Raw genomic sequence first — 19,488 nt, 5'->3', positions numbered from 1 at the left:
ATAAATAATAGAAAAAATAGAGCAAATTGTATAAGATTAGTCAAAATAGAATCAGCATCTGTTACTTATTTGAAAACTCACAACAACAGTAGTCATCAACATCCTCCCCAATCCCTCTTTCTCTCTGAGTATGGCAACTTATGCCGCTCTTGTTTCCCTTGCTCAAACTACAACCTTTGATACAAATCATGCCATATCTGACTTTTCTATCAATGCAAAAGAAAACATTAGATCAATCCGCGAGTATGTCATCACCACCTTGCTTACCTTTCTCGAAGATTATCCAGAGAGAACCAACCGTTGGGAAGCCAAGCTGAGGGACATAGCTCAGAAAATTGAAGATATGATCGAACAATTTATGTATTATGGAGGGAAGGAAACATCAACAAGCTTCACTTTTGAAAAGGAGCTAAAAAATGTAACGCTAAACTTCAGTTTATTTGTTGGAGATGTGATGGACGAGCGACCTTCTTACTCATCTCTTTCTCTCTCATCATCATCATCAGAAGCATCAAGAGTTCCACCTACTACGAACGGCGCGGCGGTTGGCTTAGATGAAGATGTGATGACAATAAAGGAGCTTCTTTGTGGGAGGCTCTCATTTAAACTCCAAGTCATGCCCATATTAGGAATGGGTGGCATTGGTAAGACCACTCTAGCTAGAACTGTTTATGACGATCCATTAATCACACATCATTTTGATATTTGTGTTTGGCTTACAATATCACAAGATTACAATGCACAGAAAGTTCGTTTAAGTCTTGTGGATTCGATTAAAATTATGGAGGAACATATGCCTAGATTAGAGATGGATGATATTTCAATATTGATGAAGAAAGCTTATAAAAAGTTAAAAGGTTGGAGGTATCTCATGGTAATGGATGATGTGTGGAGCACAAAGGTTTGGGATGATATAAGGAATGTATTTCCGGATGATGCTAATGGAAGTCGAATCATGATTACCACAAGACTAGAAGATCTAGCCGTTTATCCGAACTCTACTTGTGCTCCTCATAAGATGAGGTTCATGAGTGGCTCTCAAAGTTGGGATTTGTTTAAGGGAAAGGTGTTTGCAGACAGCAATTGCCCACCAGAATTGGAGTATGTGATACGCTCGGATCTTGCACTGTTTTAAGGCCTTTATTTGGTCTGTTTTTAATGTCTAAATCGCATTTCATGTCCATATTTTGCATATTTTTATCTATTTTGGTATTTTGACATGTTTTGTGAGAATTGTGCATATTTGAGCCAAAAACAAGGAAAAGGTCGAAGTTGGAAGTCTGGAGCGTTCAAACCGTCCAGGGTCCGCTGCACCATGCGTAGCGACCACTGGAGCCTAGCGACCCGCTCCGGAGAAAGTTGTGCTAAAAATCTGAAGATGCCCAGCGACCGTTGGGGAGTGCGTAGCGACCGCTCGAGTAGTTCCCAGAGCTACTGGACTAATTTGCAGTGACCACTACCCAAAATGGCAGAAGCTACGGACAACACACAGCGACCGCTGGCCAAGGTGCAGTGGTCCGCTGCGAAAACGCGGCGCACGAGTTGACCTATTTTCTCTCCAAATTTTACCAAAATTAGCCACCTTTTTTCCTTCTACTAGTAGGATTCGAACCATTCCCTATAAATACCCCCTCAAATCTCTTCATTCATACCTTACTTTCATCATCTTTTTGCCTCATAATTCTAGAGCATAAAATTGAGAGAGTTCTTCACTGTGCAAGAGGTTGGAGATGGAATCAAGCGAAGATCAAGGCTACAAGGATTCTACCTTTGGATTTTATTGTTTTTAGTTCTTATGTTCACTTTTTCCCTCCATTCTATGTTTTTAGATTATTTTACCATGTGTAACTAAATTCATAGGATTCTAGGGATGTGTTAGTAACGACTTTGTTTATACAATTCTTTTTTCTATTTAATATTCGTTCTGTTTTTACTTCGTTTCTTCCTTAAGTTGTTCTGTAATACTTCATGTTTGAGTGACACATTCGATGAAGATTTAATATAACTTGCTACATAATCGTAAGAGGAGGTTGGCGAGTTAGATCCACACTACAATTAGCTTTCCTTAAAACGACACTATTAATTGAGAGTGAGGACTTTACAAGGGTCTTAGGAGCTTTTAGGAGTTACGAATCTAGAATTGACAACCCTAGTGTTAGTAATCTACGCTTGTACCACATGGGCATAACTAGTATGACTCGTTCTATCAAAGTATAAACTGTGCTAGGGTATTGTAGTTGGAATTTGTATAACCATAACTGTGAACCCACATCCCTGGAATTCTCTTATATCTCATTACTTTATCTATATTATTTGTTGCAATCAGTGGGTTTACTGCTTTCAGTTTCCTTGTTTTCTAAAAAGCTTTCAAAATCCTTGGTTCTCCAAATAGTAAAAGAAGCTTAGTAGAAGGTATCCAGTCGGTGATTTTATTCTCCGTGTTCGATAACCCGATACTGAGGTTTAGCTATACTAGATGCAGGTATTTTTAGTGATAATAAAAAGTGCATCAGTATGTTGGGGAAAAGATTGCGGGAAGTTGTAGAGGACTACCCCTTGCCATTGACGTGGTTGATGGATTCTTGTTGTTGATAGGAATCAATCTACTTGGAAGAAAGTTACAAAAAATGTGAAAATTCCAATTGTTAGTGAAGGGTTGGAGGGGATTCTATCTTTAAGTTACACTCACTTGTCTCATCATTTGAGGCCGTGTTTTCTATTTATGGCAATGTTTCGTGAAGATGAAAGCATACGTGCTTCAATGCTTATTAGATTATGGTTAGCCAATGGCTTCTTAACGCATCAAAACAGATGCAACAAAAGTATGGTAGAGCATGCAGATGAATTTTTGGAGGATCTAGTCAAGAGAAATGTTTTACTTGTGACCAGTAGAAAGAGTGGTGGGAAAATCAAGCGTTGCATCCTCCATGATATGGTACGAGAGTGATAAGGCCAATTTCATGCATCGGTTATGGGGTAAATTCAGTGATTTCCAGGGTCTAACACATGTTTTAAGTCAGGTTGTGTAGAGAAAATCCGCCAGATCAAGGAAATGAAGGAAAAATCTGTAAAGCGGAGGAAAGAAGCGGAAAAAGGAGCAAAGAGCAAAAATTTTCCGGACGGAGGAAACTACAAAGAAAAAGGCAAAATGGAGAATTCGAAGAAGAGTCTAGAAGGCCAACTCCCCGTCTATAAATACTGGAGCATACATCAAAGAACATCATCATCTACACCACTTTCACGCTCCAGCTCTTAGCTCACTTTCTCATATAGTTTTCTCTACACACACTGCACGCAATGGGGTAATTCTAAGGGGTTTTGTCTTGTTTGTCGTCTGAATATTGTGTAACAACGTCCTCATGGGGGGCGAAGAAACAATTTGTCTTTTAATTTTTGTTTTTGTGTTGTTTATACCGAGACTTCGCTGTTCGAAGCTTGGCGATCGTTGAATCTGAATTGAATTCTGAATATTCTCGCTATGGAAGTTTATGTTTCGATTCTGTTTCCGTTTTATGTTGGTTTCTGTTGTTTATTTGCTTTGGATGCTTTTCGCACTTGATTTGTTGGTTTGAAGTTGAGTTGTTGTTTAATCGTTGTTGATCGGAGTGAATCTGTTGAATCGGAGTTGATGAGGATGAATTTTGTTGTTGGTGCATTCGGATTGCTTGGATCCGGAGTGGATTGAGCATCCGACGTTTAGATCTGAACAGGGTGATGGAATTCTGCATGGTTATGATGTTTAGTTTCTGTTCTTTCGTTTACTTCATCTAGTAGTTGTAGATCTCCTCTATTTTCCGGTTAATCGCAATTTCCGACGACCGATTTGGTATGCTCTGTTCCGATCTGGTTTGTTGCTCTGTTTTCTACATGTTTATGTTTAGATTGTTGGAAGAGATGAAGATCGTTGTTAGTTAGAGTCAGAATTTCGTTGCTGCAGCTTTTCATCCGTACTATTTCTGTTTTGGGAAAATGGTCCCCACTGCATGTTTTCGTTTGCTTAGTTGTTTTAGGAAGCCCGTTCACTAGGTCTAGTAAATTTCAGTTGTTGAGTTCTACTCTCTGTTTAATTTCTATTTCATCATGAATGCTTGCATCGTATTTTCCGTTTCCTAGGTCTAGCTGTTAGATAACTCTACATTTTTCCAAGTCTAGTAGTTAAAGTTCTCAACCCAAATTTGCGTGGCAGCAGCCAACCCTGTATTTTCCCAAGTCCTCTAGATTCTTACTCGCATCCTATCCTTCTCTGTGGGATCGATCCTTTGCTTCTCCATACTAATTAATAGTGTAGTGGGTTGAGGTTTTTGATAGTTGATTGAGAGTGAGTCCAACGACCCGAATCTTCCGTGTTTATGATCTCCTAGACCTTGTGATCTAGTGAATCCTCTTAACCTGAAAGTTGTGAGATACCTGATATGTACTGTGCTCTCAGCCTGACCATCAGAGAGTTATGCATAAGAAAAGCCCACGTTGAGAGGTTTCTTCGTGTTATCGACAATCAAGTTGTTCCAGAAAGCATGATAAATGAGCGACGCATCAGTGTGTGGTGTACTAATTTTGATGACATTCGGTGTCCAACCATTCATACCATGTTATGCTTCAAAACCCAAAGTTCCTCTACCTTAACGACCTTTCTAGGACGTTTTAGATCGCTTAGAATATTGGACGCTGCAAGCGGAAATTCTGAAAAGCTCTCAACACAAGTATTTGAGTTGTTTCATTTAAGGTATCTAACTTTAATTTGTTCTTCTAGTATTCCCCCAGCTATATCTAATCTTGTGAATCTTCAACTCTTAATCATTCTTCCTACTTCTCAAACCATATCTAGAAGGAAAATATATTTGAGAACTAGTAATACTTATTTCTCTCTGCCATTGGAGATTTGGAGTATGCCTCAGTTAAGGCATCTTATTTCCCATTGTCCTTGTATCCTACCTCATCCCCCATATGGATCAAACCCACCTCTAGAAAATATCCAAACTGTTACTTGCATAAAAATCTTGTATGGACTTAAAAGTTCGTGCGAATGATACCAAATGTCAAAAGATTAGGACGTGTGTATGAAACTGATAAAAGGTGTAACCTCCGTCTTCTCGAGCATCTGCATCACCTTCAAAAGTTGGAACTATATGGGCTTGGTGGTTTTCCTTGGATGAGGTATAACCTATTTACTTTACCCAAGACACTTCAAAAGTTGACCTTGCATGGTGGCATATTTCTTTGGCAAGATATGAGTATTATTGGTTCATTTCCAAATCTGCAAGTGTTGAAGCTAAAATACCAATCCTCTGGTGGAACATGGGAAACAACTGATGAAGAATTTCCTGAGCAGAGATATTTGCTAATTGAGGATTCAGGTCTCCAACACTGGAAAACTGAGAGTAGTCACTTTCCAGGACTGAAGTGCCTAGTGCTTCGTTACTGTCGGGATTTAATGGAGATTCCACAAGATATAGGAAATGTACCACACTGGAATTGATTGAAGTGGATCCTAATAACAATTCTCTCATGGAATCAGCGAAGAAGGAAGATGAGGATCAACAAAGCTATGGAAATTATGATCTTCGTGTTCATGTCTCCTATTATTGAAGAGGTTAGATTTATATGTAGCCTTGAACAACACTAATTCTTATGTAACATATATATGAACATGACTAGCATTTGGAATTCCATGTTATCTTGTATACTATAATGTAATTTATATTTTGGACATCATAGACACATTGTTGACCGACATGTATATTGTCAAAGCTGAAACCAAACATGGAACACCCTTTCCTTTCATTATCTGCATGCATTATATTTAAGCGTGTTTTTCCATAACCAAAAATACGAATAAAATTATTGGTTTCGGAAAAACACACTAGAATACAATGCATGCAGATAATGAAAGGAAAGGGTGTTCCATGTTCGGTTTCAGCTTAGACAATATATATGTTGGTCAACAATTTGTCTATGATGTCCAAAATATAGATTACAATGAAATATTTCATCAATGTTTCAAAATATTTTCTTTCATCATTGAAATTTGTCGTATTCTTATTGTAGAGGCTGCGGTGTTAGCGGAGAAATTCAAGGTTGGCCTAGAAGATTTGGATCGCACACGTATGTTGAACTGAAGTTCTATTCTCCTTAAGTTGGATTTTATGTACACATAGTTGAATAATTTTTAAAGACCATCTCGTGTGGCATCGTTGATATTTGCAAGTCTTGGCTCTTTGGGAGATTTAGCTAGGCTGCAAAATGAGCAAGAAGAAAAGTAGGTTTTCTTTCTACACATTGCCTCATTCTAATTCTTGGTATTGATTTGCATTTCTAGTTTGTATATTTGTTTGGAAGCATTACTTGGATTTGACTATGGTTTGGATATCAGCTTTACTCTTTTTTATGCAAGGAACTCTTATTTTAGTATTGAGTAGTACCCCCATCCAAAAAATAATAGACTAATTTTACTATTTTGGGTGTCCACCAAAATTACACCTTTTAACTCTTTTTACCTAGAGGTTTGTCTTTAAATGGCGAGTTTACAATTATCTTTTCTGAAATATTAGCGAACTGATAATTTTTAGTTTTTTATGCGAAGAAAAATGGAGGTAAATGTATAAACTAAGTAACAAAGGGTTATGCATATAGTATCCAATCTACAACTACGACCAATTCTACACCATTAGATCTTAAAATGAGTGGATGAAATTAAAGCTCACGTATTTCAATAAATTGTAAATAAAATAGCAACAGAATGGTAAAATAGTCAATATGTTATAAGATAATAATTTTCATGGTTTTTTTATATCAACATGGTATTACAAATATCAACACAGTGGCATGAGAATCTCAACACAAATACCAGGAAACATCAACATAGTTTTATTAATATTGTACATGCATTATATTGAGATTGTTAGATGCATTTATTGATATAAAATCAGTTTATCAACATATACGAAAATTGAAATAAAAATTATAAAATTTCATCATCCGATCATCGTCGGAACATGTGCAATTGAGATCTCATTAGAATCCATGACATTACCTTTAATTTGATATATTTTTTACGAAAAAATAATTTAAATCAAGAGAGTTACGTAAATTTAAAATTTTAAGATGATTTTGATGAGAGAGAATGTGATTAATTTTAACTACTCCCTCCGTCCCACAAAAGATATCACACTTGTGGGACGGGATTTTAGTAGGTTTTATTTTGTGTGTTAAATGGAGAGAGAAAATATTATTTTTATATTCATGTGAGAGAGAACTTTTTCCAAAAATGGAAATGTGACATCTTTTGTGGGACGGAGGGAGTATCATTTATAAGAATTGACATGAATACCCTTTAAGTTTGTTTAATAATTTTATTATGTGCATTATTTCAACCACTAGATGTTCTAATCTAATAGCTAAAATTAGGTCTTAATTTGTGATTGTGAATTAGTTAGCAATTAATCATAATACTGAAAGTTTAGCTAAGCAGAGTAATGTTTTATGCACATGCAAATCCTCTCTGCTTCTATATATGTATAAGTTAGAAAACCATAATATATAAAAGCATAACCTACATTCGACTAGAAGGGCTAGAAGAAAACAACCAAAAGAACTAGAAGAAAGTTTTGTGATTATAATTCGACACTAAAGTAAGTTTTTGGTAAAATAGGAATTGTATTGCAAGTTCTAATGCGACAAAGGAAATTGACGAATCATTATTGTGCTCTAAAATTCAATGGAAGGTGAAGATAAAAAATGAAGTACGAAGTGATTAATGAGTGACAAATATTTTCGATACAAGTTGATTACGTAAATTCTGTTGAAAATATAATTTGCATTCATGAATCTCAATGAAGAGACATGTACCTTCTTATAGAGTCATGTATTTTGATGAAGAGTCATGTACTTTGATGAAGAGCCATATATCTTCTTGAAGAGTCATGTACCTTGATGAATAGTCATGTATCCTATTGAAGAGTCATGTATGTATCTATAAATACCATTGTAATCTCTACCATTTAATTCACTAAAAAGAATCATTCAATAAAAATATCATATTCACTATTTAGTGAAATATATTTATATCCGTATTTTCTCCAAATATCAAAGTGCCGCAGCACATTATTGATTCTCATACCCAACAAATTGTGGTATCTAGAGCCTTGTTATTTAACATGACATCAAGTATTTCCATGTTTCCTTATACTCCAAATCAAGTTCCTATATTCGAAGAAAGCACTTCGATCACTGGGGTAATCAAATGGAGACTATATTTTTGTCTCAAGATCTATGGGATATTGTGGAAGATGGATTTCCAAAACAAAAACAAATTAATGGAGAGGCATGAAGCCTAAATCAACAAAATGACTTCAAGAAAAATATGAAGAGAGATGCACGTGCCTCGAGATTCATTCAACAAGGGCTGAGCAAATCCATATATCCAAGGATTCACAGTGTCAAACGCTCCAATGAAGCTTGGAATATATTGAATGAAGGATTTCACGGCAATGACAACGTCTACCAAACTATAATCTCTAGGGAGAGAGTTTGATAATTTATCAAAGAAAGATGGTGAAACCATGCAAATCTATCTTACCCGAGTTGCTAAGATCGTGAATCAAATTAGAAGTCTTGGAGAAGTAATTGAAGAAAAGAAAACAGTTCAAAAAGTCCTTCGAAGTCTTCTACAAAAATATGATTACAATGTTGCCACTATCGAACATGAAGAAAGAATTGGAAGGTCTTCAAATCAGCCTCAAGGCCAAGCATTTGGGTCGAGGAATTTTTCAAACCTATAACAACAACAAAGCAAAAGAAATTCATAGGACAAACATTTCAAAATAATGGTGGATCATTCCAAGGAAGAGGAGGAGATCAATTGAGAAATTCTAGTCTTTATTGCAAAATTTGCAAAAAGAATAATCATAACACAAATGAGTGCTATTTCAAGTGAAAAAATTGCGAGAATTCAAATAATTCCCAAAGGGATTGCTACCATCAAAAGGAAGAAGGGAAGCAAAATAAAGCACAGTTTTCTAATGACAAAGCTGAACAACTGTTCTCTTGTATGATTTCTAAACATCAATTACAAGAGAAATTGTACATGGATAGCGATTGCAGCAATCACATGAGAAAATATATGATCTTTGATGAAACAACATCAAGGGACTGGGAAGACTAATCAATTGAGCATCTATCTCAAGATGATTTTTATGAATCATCAAATATAGACGATGAAGCAGAACATGGCGTTCCTCAACCTCAAAGTCCAAATCCTACTCTACAAAGTCCTCATGTTGCAAATTTAAGTCCAGAATCTCCAATAAGAAAGACTCGTTCATTACGAGAAATATATGAGGTATTCGAATTTTTTCTTTATACTAGTGAGCCGGGAAATTTTAAAGTTGCAAATAGCAAAGAAATTTGGAGAAAAGCTACGAAGGAAGAAATTGCCATGATAGAAAAGAACAACACTTGGGAGTTGGTCGATAAACCAATGCATAAAGATGTCATTGGATTGAAATGGGTCTATCAAACAAAATATGAAGAAGACGGAAGTATTCAATAACACAAAGCCAGACTTGTGGCAAAGGGTTACTCGCAATAGGCAAGAATTGACTTCACATAAACTTTTGCACTAGCTGTGAGAATGGAGACTATTCGTGTTGTACTTGCAACTGCAAGTACAGCTTGAGCTTCAAATATTTCAACTTCTTTCACATATTTGATGCGTATCTTCTTTGTTCCTAGGAGTATTGATGCATATTTTCTCAAAGATGGTTTTCATCGAAGGCCCAATGAGCCTTCTTTATATGTGAAAAAGAGAATAAAGATATCATGATTGTTTGCAGGGTAATGATAAAATGCAAACTCTATATATTGTACAAACTTCAAACTCTTCAACACAGTATCAACAAGCTTCAAGTATCAACACGGTGTAAAATTTCAAGATTTTGATGTCAACACAAAGTTAATACAATGTCAATAAAATGTCAAACACTGTGTTGACATATTTTGTTGCTATTATTTTGTCATATATTGACATTTTCTAACGGTCTAGATCATAGTTTGGAGTTTGTACAATATTTAGAGTTTGCATTTGATTACATCTCATTGTTTGCATCTATGTAAACCTTTATCATCTGTATGCTAGTAGCCATATAGATAAGATTATCTACATATATGCAAACAATCATGATATCATGATTCTCTTTTTTCACTTATAAAGAAGGCTCATTGGAACTTCGATGTAAACCATCTTTGAGAAACTATCCATCAATGCTGCTATTCTAGGCTCTTGGAGCTTGTTTAAGGCCATATATAGCTTTCTTCAATTCGTACACCTTGGCTTCTTCTTATTCAACACAAAAACCTTTAGGTTGTTCAACAAACACCTCTTCCTCTAGCTCTCCGTTTAGAAAAAGCCGACTTGACATGCTTTTCCTTGAAAACCTTGAATGTTTTCACAACATCTTCAGAAAGAAATCATTTTTCCTCTTATCAAGTTCTTTCATGAATAACTGAAAATTTTCTGGTAAGAACTTCTTTCTTACCTCATTGCTGCAGTTGAACGTGACGAGTCGAGGTGTTGGGTCCCCTTAAGCTTTCCATTTTAGTACTATTCTAGTCTAGTACTATCATTCTAGACTAAGGCTTGAAAAGAAGGTTCTTGGGTCCAGAGCGAAAGAACGTTGCTCTGATACCACTCTGTCACGACCACAACTCCCTAGTGCTAGTGAGCGTAGCTATTTCGCGACTAAACAATTCTCGATAATCAAGGGACAACATAAAAAGGATGAAATCACTTAAGTCAATAGTATCAAAGACATATGGGTACATAGTCAAAACGTGTTCAGAGTATCAAGACTAAGTTCATAGCTTTCTAGCACGTAACTCTAGATTACAGCGGAAGAGTCCAAGACAAAATAGCACGTATGAAGACATGCTACTTTGGGCTACCTAACTACTTATTTAAAATTCTTGTCCCAACACCTTTGCCTGCTCGTCCACGTTCAACCTGCACATTTGAAAATAACATGCAGGGCTGAGTATTTGATATACTCAGTGGGCACATTGCCAAAAATAGTTCTATCTTTAATTGTCAATGCCACAGTTGAGTGATCACGGGGTTTTACTTAAAAGACCCGAGTCGCTAAATACTTTTCTTTTCATGAAGATTTGATTGCGCAATCACGTAACATAGATATACCATATCTGAACCTTGTGTGAACCGGGAATGTGGCCACATTCCACGACGGTCACTGGACCGGCCAACTCCTTTGTTAGCTCACGATCCCCTTATGTGTACACTAGTCCGAGTAGGGTTTGCGGCCCTACTGGGACCCGAATTCGATTTAACTTAAATTGGCATAGCCAAGCAGATAGGTAATCATAAAACAAAACATGGCATGACAACATACTTGAGCAAAAATTCACATTTTCATACTGAAATCACGTTTTGAAAGAATGCCCACCTCAAAGCAAAATCTCTATCCGTAAGTTCTTTAACTTGGCCTTAGACGACGTGTGGAGACGTCCCTTTAGGAAATAACATACATATACTTAATTAGATTTTGAGATATCCATTAAACGTAAACATGAATGCATCCTAAGTGCGTGATCGTTTTATTCTTCTCTAAATTTTCTAGAAGAGTTCTAGATTTCTTGAATATTAATTAAATCAGTAGATTTAATGATTTAATTAAATTGGGGAAAATTATTCACTTAACTAGGGGGTGTTACCTCCTATGCCATTTATTTAAGTACTAAAAAAAATAGGCTCGAGGTCTATTCATCGTTAGCGTATCATAATTTCTTAAAATTAATCATTTGAGCACTCATACTAAATTCCGGAAAATTAGACTTATCCTCGTGGAAATAATTAGCGGACTATTATTTAATCCATAACATAGGAGAGTCCATGATTTAATTAAATTCTTAGTCCATGCTTTATTTAATTTGGTGGCCCAACCTATAAAAAAAATGCAGCCCAACCAAAACTAAAGAGGCCCAACAAAATAAAAATAAAAATAAGGGAGGCCCAACTACTCCCTCTTCTCAAAACTATCGGCCTCTCCCTCTAAACACAATCCCCAAATCAACACACACACTAACCCTAAAATTAGAGGAGAAATCGGTGGCTCCACAATCTTCTTCCTCCCGATTCCTCGCCGGACTCCACCGGCGTATACTCCCTCCTCCCCTGATTCTCTCTCTCAACCCCTCTTTCTTCTCAACTTAAGTCAAAAATCCCTAATTCAGAGGCTCAATTCCTCTCCCTCTCTCCTGTGTCCGTTCGCCATCAATCGGTCACCGGAAATTTTCCGGTGTTCTCGGATCATTCCCCAACCGGCGACTGCTCTTCCTGCACGGCTCTCCCTATCTCTCTCTCATAATCCTCACTCACTGTGCTCCACGCCGAGCTACACTTGGTCTTCCTCTCCCGGCGGAATCGTCGCTGCCATCGCCGCCTCTCCCTCGCAGCGATGCCGCCACTGTACTCGGCACCCGACGCCGTCTTCTTCTTCAGGCAGCGCCGCCGTAGCAGCGCCATCGTTGCCCGCCTCTCTCGCGGCGTCAGGTTCAGGACCAACGAGCAGCAGCGCCGGCTTCTCCCCTTTTCTCACAGCATCGGTCCCTTCGAGCTGCCCGGGTTCGGTCCCCGTCGGAGCTGCCGTATCACTGCCCTGTCTGTCGGGCTCTTCTGCCGCCTCTAGCAGCGTGCTGTGCAGCTGCTGCCCGGTGCAGCCCTGCCCCCTACTCTAAGCTAAGTTTCTTCCATCCTATTCTTAGCTTACTTAGTTGGGGTTTTAGGGCAGCAACTATGTGGAATTAGAGGTTTTGAAAAAAAAATTATGTGTTACTGGAATGAGCTTGGTATTTGGGGCTAAAGTGTTGATTCTTTAATTATTGAAGCTTGCTACTGTTGTGAGGTTCCTAAGGCCACGATTCTATGTTCTTGAGCCTAGCATGATGTTCGAAACAAAAGCAGAGGGTGTGCTAGTGTTTTACCTTGACTTGGGTGAATCCTTGATGATTGTGGCTGATCCTAAGCTTCTTGTTACTCCTTGCTCCTCATGCTAGCCTCCTCATACTTTGTGGTGAAGTTGGGATCGAGATGGTGTTGTTGTTCTATGCTCATCCTCTTGAAGCTGCGGCTGCCTTGGTAAAAACAGTTCTTAAAACCTCAGCTCCTTTCCTCTCAACCTTGCTATGTTGCTGGAAAAAGTTTGAAAGTGTAGGAGAGTGTTCAAAGGTGGTGTGGAGGATTTTATAGGCACGAATGTGTACTCATGTAGCCTTAATTGGGGCTGTTGAAATTCTTTGTTATTTTCCTGCAGCAAATCTCCCTTATCTTTGATTTTTGCAGTAACTTTAACAGAGTTTGGTGGTATACCAAGGAGGTAAGGACTATGCATTTATGTTATTTGTAGTATTAGGTATTTGGCTGTTTTCTTCATCTTGTTCTCATATGGCCACCTAGTGACCGGTACATAAACATTTCAGGTGCTGCCATATGGTGTGGAGGATTTTCAGAAATTGACTTGCCCTCTTTGGTGAATTTTTGGTCTCCTATTGTCAAAGAAGGGTTGTTTCTTTTCTTCTAATAGTAGTTCCTTAATTTCCCTTGTTTCTTAGCAATTAACACTTGTTTTATCTTGCAGGTTGGTAGAGGACTTGGGCTGCCCAGCTGTTGTCCTCGACGGGCTTGCTGCCTCGGGCCCAATGGGCTGATTGGATAGGGTCGCGGTGGAGTGCGACTTGGGCTCGGGGGAAAGAAGAGGCCCAAAATGCAAGCAATAGCAAAATAGTTTCTTAAGCTCTAGGCCCATACTTGTGTATTTTGTAATATCACCCATTAATTCCTTTTTCTTAAACTCATAAACCCACATACATTTAATCATGTAAGTGGAAATGTAGTTTGGGACGTATACGAACGTTTTAGTCGTGAATGATATCTCTGTATTCGTTCTCGACATTTGCTAAGTTTCATATATATCTTAAATTGCTTTAGTTCGTTTGACTTTCACTTCAAAGTTTTGTTTCGCGAACTATCAACACTAAGCATCAGTAAGTAATGAGTTCTTATTTAAAACAACGAAGCAATAGAGTGAAGATTCTTTAGTTCGACATTAAACATCAACGAAAAGGATAATGAAAGAAGCGGGTATTACATTATTATTCTTATGAAATTTTCGTCCCTTCTCTTTTAAAGGAGGACGAAATTCTCTAATTTTCTCCTCCGTGAGGAATTTTCTGTCTTCTTTATTCGAGCCCTAGTATTTTGATAAGATCAGCCCACCCTGATATCAAGATACATTTCGGGAAGCAGAGAGAAGATCCGTGGACTAGTATTGAAGATCATCACGTGGAGAAGGCGCTAGCAATCGACGATTCTTTGGAGAATTAAATCAGTAACTCTAAACCGTAAAAATCATGTTTTAGGCTAGGCATGAATTATTCGCGTTCTAGCATGCAATTATCTGTTTAACATGACAATTGATTAATCGCATAATCGGCCAAATAGATCCGTATATGATTCATTTGTTTTGTACAAGTCTTCCGCTGTGCAAGGGGCACCAAACCCCAGCAATTGGTATCAGAGCCAATTTTTGAAATTGGCTTTGATTATGTGAATTATTTTCATGTTATGTGAATTGCTTGAATGCATGATTTTCTTCGTTGCGTGGTTGTTTTTTTTTAATAATTTCACATATCGTAAGAACGAAGAACAATTAAACGACGATGAGGGCATGTTCCGTGAGGACGAGCAGCCGGCGCTTGCACCGGGGCTGCGCGTCGCTGAATACGCGAGCCTCAGCGTTGGGAAACTTCTTCTCGTGATTTATATGCTAAATCAAAATTTGTAATTAAATTATGTAATCATTACATATGATTACATATGGTTTTAAATTCAATTCAATCACCTTCATGTTGACCAAAATTTGAGAGAATCACGTTTTGATTCAATTTGAATCATTCCGGCGTGAATTTGGACTAATCAACGTCGAGTAGCAGAAGCTTCCCATCGCGAAGTGATCTCCGCAGGCTGGACTCTACAGCTTTGGAAGTCCGATCAGATGGGTTGTTCAGCGATGATGGGTCTGATGTGGAGAAGCAGCAACGAAGCAGCGCCGTCAGCTCGATTGGGAGCCCGTCGGCAGATTCCCGGACTCGTGAGGCGACGGCAGCGCTGCAGCGGAGCAGTGGGAGTCCGACGGAGAGTTAGACTAGGGGTTTTCCTATGCCTCGTTCCGTGACTTCGCTTTCCAAAAATGATTAGTATTTCCAAATCCTTGGATTCAATTTTGGAAATAATTCAAGATTAATTTGTAAATAAGATTTGAATATATCTTTTATGGATTTTATATATTTTATGAGATTTGATTTTGTATTAAATCATGGATGGATTATAGATTTTATCCTTATTTTATGGATTTGTAGGGATTTAAATTCCAAGATGAATCCTAGGTAAATTTGGATAATGACAATCTGATTTTAATCTATATCCTATAGATTAATGTGGATTTATCCCTAGACAAATCCTAGTTGGATTTAGATGATGATAATATTATTTTATTCTTATCCTATGAATTTATATGAAATAATTTATAAATAAATTTTAGATGGATTTGGATAGTGATAATATAATATTTTATTCTTATCATATAGATTTATATGGATTTGTTCCTAGATAAATCTTGGATAGATTTGAATGATTATAATATAATATTATCTTATTCTATGAATTTGTATGGATTTATTCCAAGATAAATCCTAGATAAATTAGGATAAACAGTTATATTAATTTATTTTATCATATAGATTTGAATAGATTTAATTCTATCAAGAAAAATCTTAGATGGATTAAAATAAGTATTAATCCAAGTTATCCTTATCTTTTGTATTTATATCCTAGATAGATTAGGATAAAGATGATATATAAGAAAATCCTTATTTAATTAGATTTAGATGAATTTATTATTTATCTAAGAAATCCTAAGTAATATTTGATATATTCTAGATGTCTATTCTAAATAGAATTAAGATTGTATAAATCTTAGTTGATAGGATTTTATTTTTATCTTATAGATTATGATGGTTTGTTTCTATCTACTAATATCCTAGTACGATTTAAATAATGATAATCCTAGATTAACGTTGTCTTGAATTGTAAGATTTGATTTTATCGAAATAAAATCTAGAACAATCCTAAGTGGATTTAGATAGTTGACTCTATCTTGATAAATCCTAAATGAATTTGGATAATGATTATCCAAGATAAAACTTAATTATTTAATTGATTCTCCCTTGACTAGATTAAATAATTGCTTTTAATCATCCAGTATGTTTAAATGCCATGCATTAAATGGAATTATATGTTTATTTGGTGTTTATCTATTTTAAGTGGTTTATCTGCTTTATCTGCTTATGTGATAATTATGCAAAAACTATACAAAATGTCTAAGTGATGATTACAACAAGTGCTTTGTATACGGTCTCCATTGGTTGGTTTGCAAATTTTATAAGCTAGTTTCTAATATTATCGTCACCCATTATGTGGGACAATAATCCTATGAAATAGCAAGTTCATATGGGAAGACTTCTCAAATATAAATAGTGTGAACTAGAAAGTAGTTTCTAATATTATCGCCACCCATTATGTGGGAACAATAATCCTAAGAAATTACAGTTTTTCAGAATTTCAAATAGAATTTATGAGATAACTTGATTTTGTTATCAACACATGAGCATTGTTATGGAAGTGTGTTGTAGAAACAAAATTCTATAATGCGAAATCTGATGGTCGTGCTTAGGCAACATTAGGCGGTCATGCCATTATGTGGTCTCTGGACTATTCGTCGGTGTTGTGACCAGTAAAAATGTTAAAGTTGTGAATGAGTATTGACCTCTTATGGAGGGTACCTGTTTTCGATTTTACAGTTGCAAGATACATAATTGTTTTGTGGTTATTTGTGATTATGTATTGAGCATAAGTATGTGATAATAATTTTATTTGCCAAAACTTCATGATCTCATTCAATTTTTGTCTGCGATCCTTAAAGAAAGTAAACTCGAATGCCAAAATAATGTAGACCGGAAATGAAAATGGATAAGATTCTCATCGCTGAAAAAACCTTGAGTTTATACTCACCGATTCATGTCCTCCATTTCCTCGACATAATTCCACGAAGAATTTTCGAGAATGCATTATGCATGTACTTGACAAGCTCTTTGAGGAATAAGGTCAAGCTATTTTCTTTTAAGTAGCACGACAAGTCTTGGTTAGTGATGATGAAAGATGAATATCAATAGAATCTGTCTAGATGATTCAATTGGAATATCCTAAAGGGACGGAATGTTTTGAGGAATCTTTTGATCACTCAAATAGTTTTCTAACTCAAGTCATCGCCTAAAGTAATAAGAAATGACTACTAGAAAGGTTTAACTGAAAAGTAGAAAACTTTCAGAATATTAGTCGTTATATTACTGTAAGAGGAAAGTAACATGATAGATGGCGAATTCATAAAGGCTGCATTTTTCCTAAGTCCTAGTTCATTTGAACAAAAGACTAGATATGGAAATGGGAGAGCCTGAATTATCATTAAAGTTTGTTTAAAGCGAGTGAGGATGCTTTGTAAGTTGGATTGACCTCTTTTAAAGAAGGACAATGACTTACATGAAAATACATCTTCTAAGTAAAAGATCTTAATCCAGTTAGCCATTTGTTGCAGTGGGAGCTATTTTGCTCAATTATTGTTTTATGGTTGATGTTTAAGGCATCATAGTATTGAAACAATATAAATGCAACAAGATTGAGTATTAAACAACAAATCAACTTCTTAAACAATGAATGATAAAGTATTTATGGCTCTTTAAGGCCAAGAAAATACTTAGCTATTGCTCAAACTGATCTAGACTATCAAGATTTTTAAAATTTGTATGTTAAATAGCTTGAAAGTCGAGAATGTCTGTTTGATGCACTATGAGTTAGGATCGTTTGATTCAGAATACTTATAGAACTGCAACATAGAAAGACTAGCGAGTCTTAATGGTTTACACCATAAGAAGACGAGCAAAGTGTTATGATCAGTAGTGGGAGTCTAATCTCCATTAACGAATCCAAGCATTCTTCTAAAGAATGAGATGGTTATGTAAAAAGGAATCGAAGTCTTTCTGAGACAAGTTTGATTAAGTGATGAGTTGTACTCATTACAATCTTATCATTGATGGGATAAGCGTTAGATACAACGAGATACACCTTAAAGAAACTACCAACATCAGTACCTTCTACAAAACACAAGTTGTGGACTAGAGTGACTCTAGTCTAGCACATCTCAAGGTGTAATGTTGTTCCAACACATGTTGGAAAGGTATCCAAGTAATTGGAGTTGAGTACTAAGGTAAGATTTAAGGTTGTCCCAAATGATGTAAGGTTATAAGTTCTGTAATCTTCAAAGATAGAATTCTTGTATGAAGATCAAGAGATGAACTACAAGCGTAACAACGTGATAACTCTCAAGATAAAGAGAGAGATATCGGATTTTCCATATTACCAAGGATTCATACCATTAGAAACTTTTGCACTAATAAAATCAACTTTAGAACCTATGATTGTGAGAACCAGGTCTATACATTGCTTGGAACATTTTAGCATTAGAAATTCCATGAAAAGGTTTTTACCTTTCAAGTTGGAATTGTCTTATCTCTAGTCAAGTGTCAGTGACACTTAGTGAGATCAAGAATTATGAGACTAGTTTCGGAGATAGTTGTCTTATGTATGCTATAGTGTGTACTAAGTTTGATATTAGTTGTGCTTATGCATGACAAGTGTATATCATATTAACCATGGCAAAGGACTTTGATTGAGGTAGAGAATATACCCTAGTACTTGAGAAAGGCTAGTAACTATATTCTAGTTTACCAGTCATTCATGTAATGTCCTTGGGGTTACACTGTCTTAGTTTTATGACTAATCTGTGATCGAGTAAGTCATCCTCTGAATATGTGTTTACCTTAGGAATATCTTCCTAATAGCTTTAATCGTAAGTTTGAGTATGCCTATGAGTATTATTTTTTATTACTCTAGTGAAGGCTAACTCAATGGACACACGAGTTTATTAAGCTAAGCAATCACATATGGATGACCAAAAGAGCACTTCGGGCTACTTATTTCACTTGGATCTAAAAAAACCAAAACTTAGTTGCATTATCATCTTCTGAAGACAAGTACATAGCCGCTTCGGATGCTATTTGTGAAGGAATTTGGTTGAGAAGGTTATTGAAAGTTCAGAAAGAAGCTACAACAATTTATTGTGACAATATGTCAGCAATAACGATGACAAAGAATCTTGTGTTCCATTCAAGATCAAAACATAATGAGTCACGACATCATTTCAACTGAGATATGATTAACAAAGAAGAAATCAATTTGGAATATGTTGGAACAAAAGAGCAGCTTGCGGATTTCCTTACTATAGTAGTTCCATTAGAGAAATTTGAGAAGTC

At 36.3% G+C, this 19,488-nt stretch overlaps 1 long non-coding RNA gene and 1 pseudogene across 4 annotated transcripts; both read left to right on the top strand.

Moving 5' to 3' along the window:
• The first annotated feature begins 130 nt into the window (after positions 1-130).
• On the top strand, positions 131-5,586 carry LOC125221073 (putative late blight resistance protein homolog R1A-10; annotated as a pseudogene).
• A 6,475-nt stretch (positions 5,587-12,061) lies between these two features.
• LOC125222682 (uncharacterized) lies at positions 12,062-14,002 on the top strand. Of its 4 annotated transcripts, none has more exons than XR_016134667.1 (4): positions 12,062-13,144; positions 13,349-13,382; positions 13,486-13,535; positions 13,644-14,002. It is a non-coding gene; the product is annotated as an uncharacterized LOC125222682 (long non-coding RNA). The 4 variants fall into 4 exon arrangements; XR_016134664.1 differs by having other exon boundaries at positions 12,064-13,144; positions 13,320-13,382; XR_016134666.1 differs by having other exon boundaries at positions 13,486-14,002.
• The last annotated feature ends 5,486 nt before the right edge of the window (positions 14,003-19,488 follow it).

Source organism: Salvia hispanica, chromosome 1, assembly GCF_029641045.1.
Source record: "Salvia hispanica isolate PSC_SH4W2 chromosome 1, Shi_PSC_v1, whole genome shotgun sequence".
In the NCBI taxonomy this organism is placed as follows: domain Eukaryota; kingdom Viridiplantae; phylum Streptophyta; class Magnoliopsida; order Lamiales; family Lamiaceae; genus Salvia; species Salvia hispanica.
Note: the sequence above shows the minus strand (reverse complement) of the source record. Positions and strands in the feature narration are given on the sequence as shown.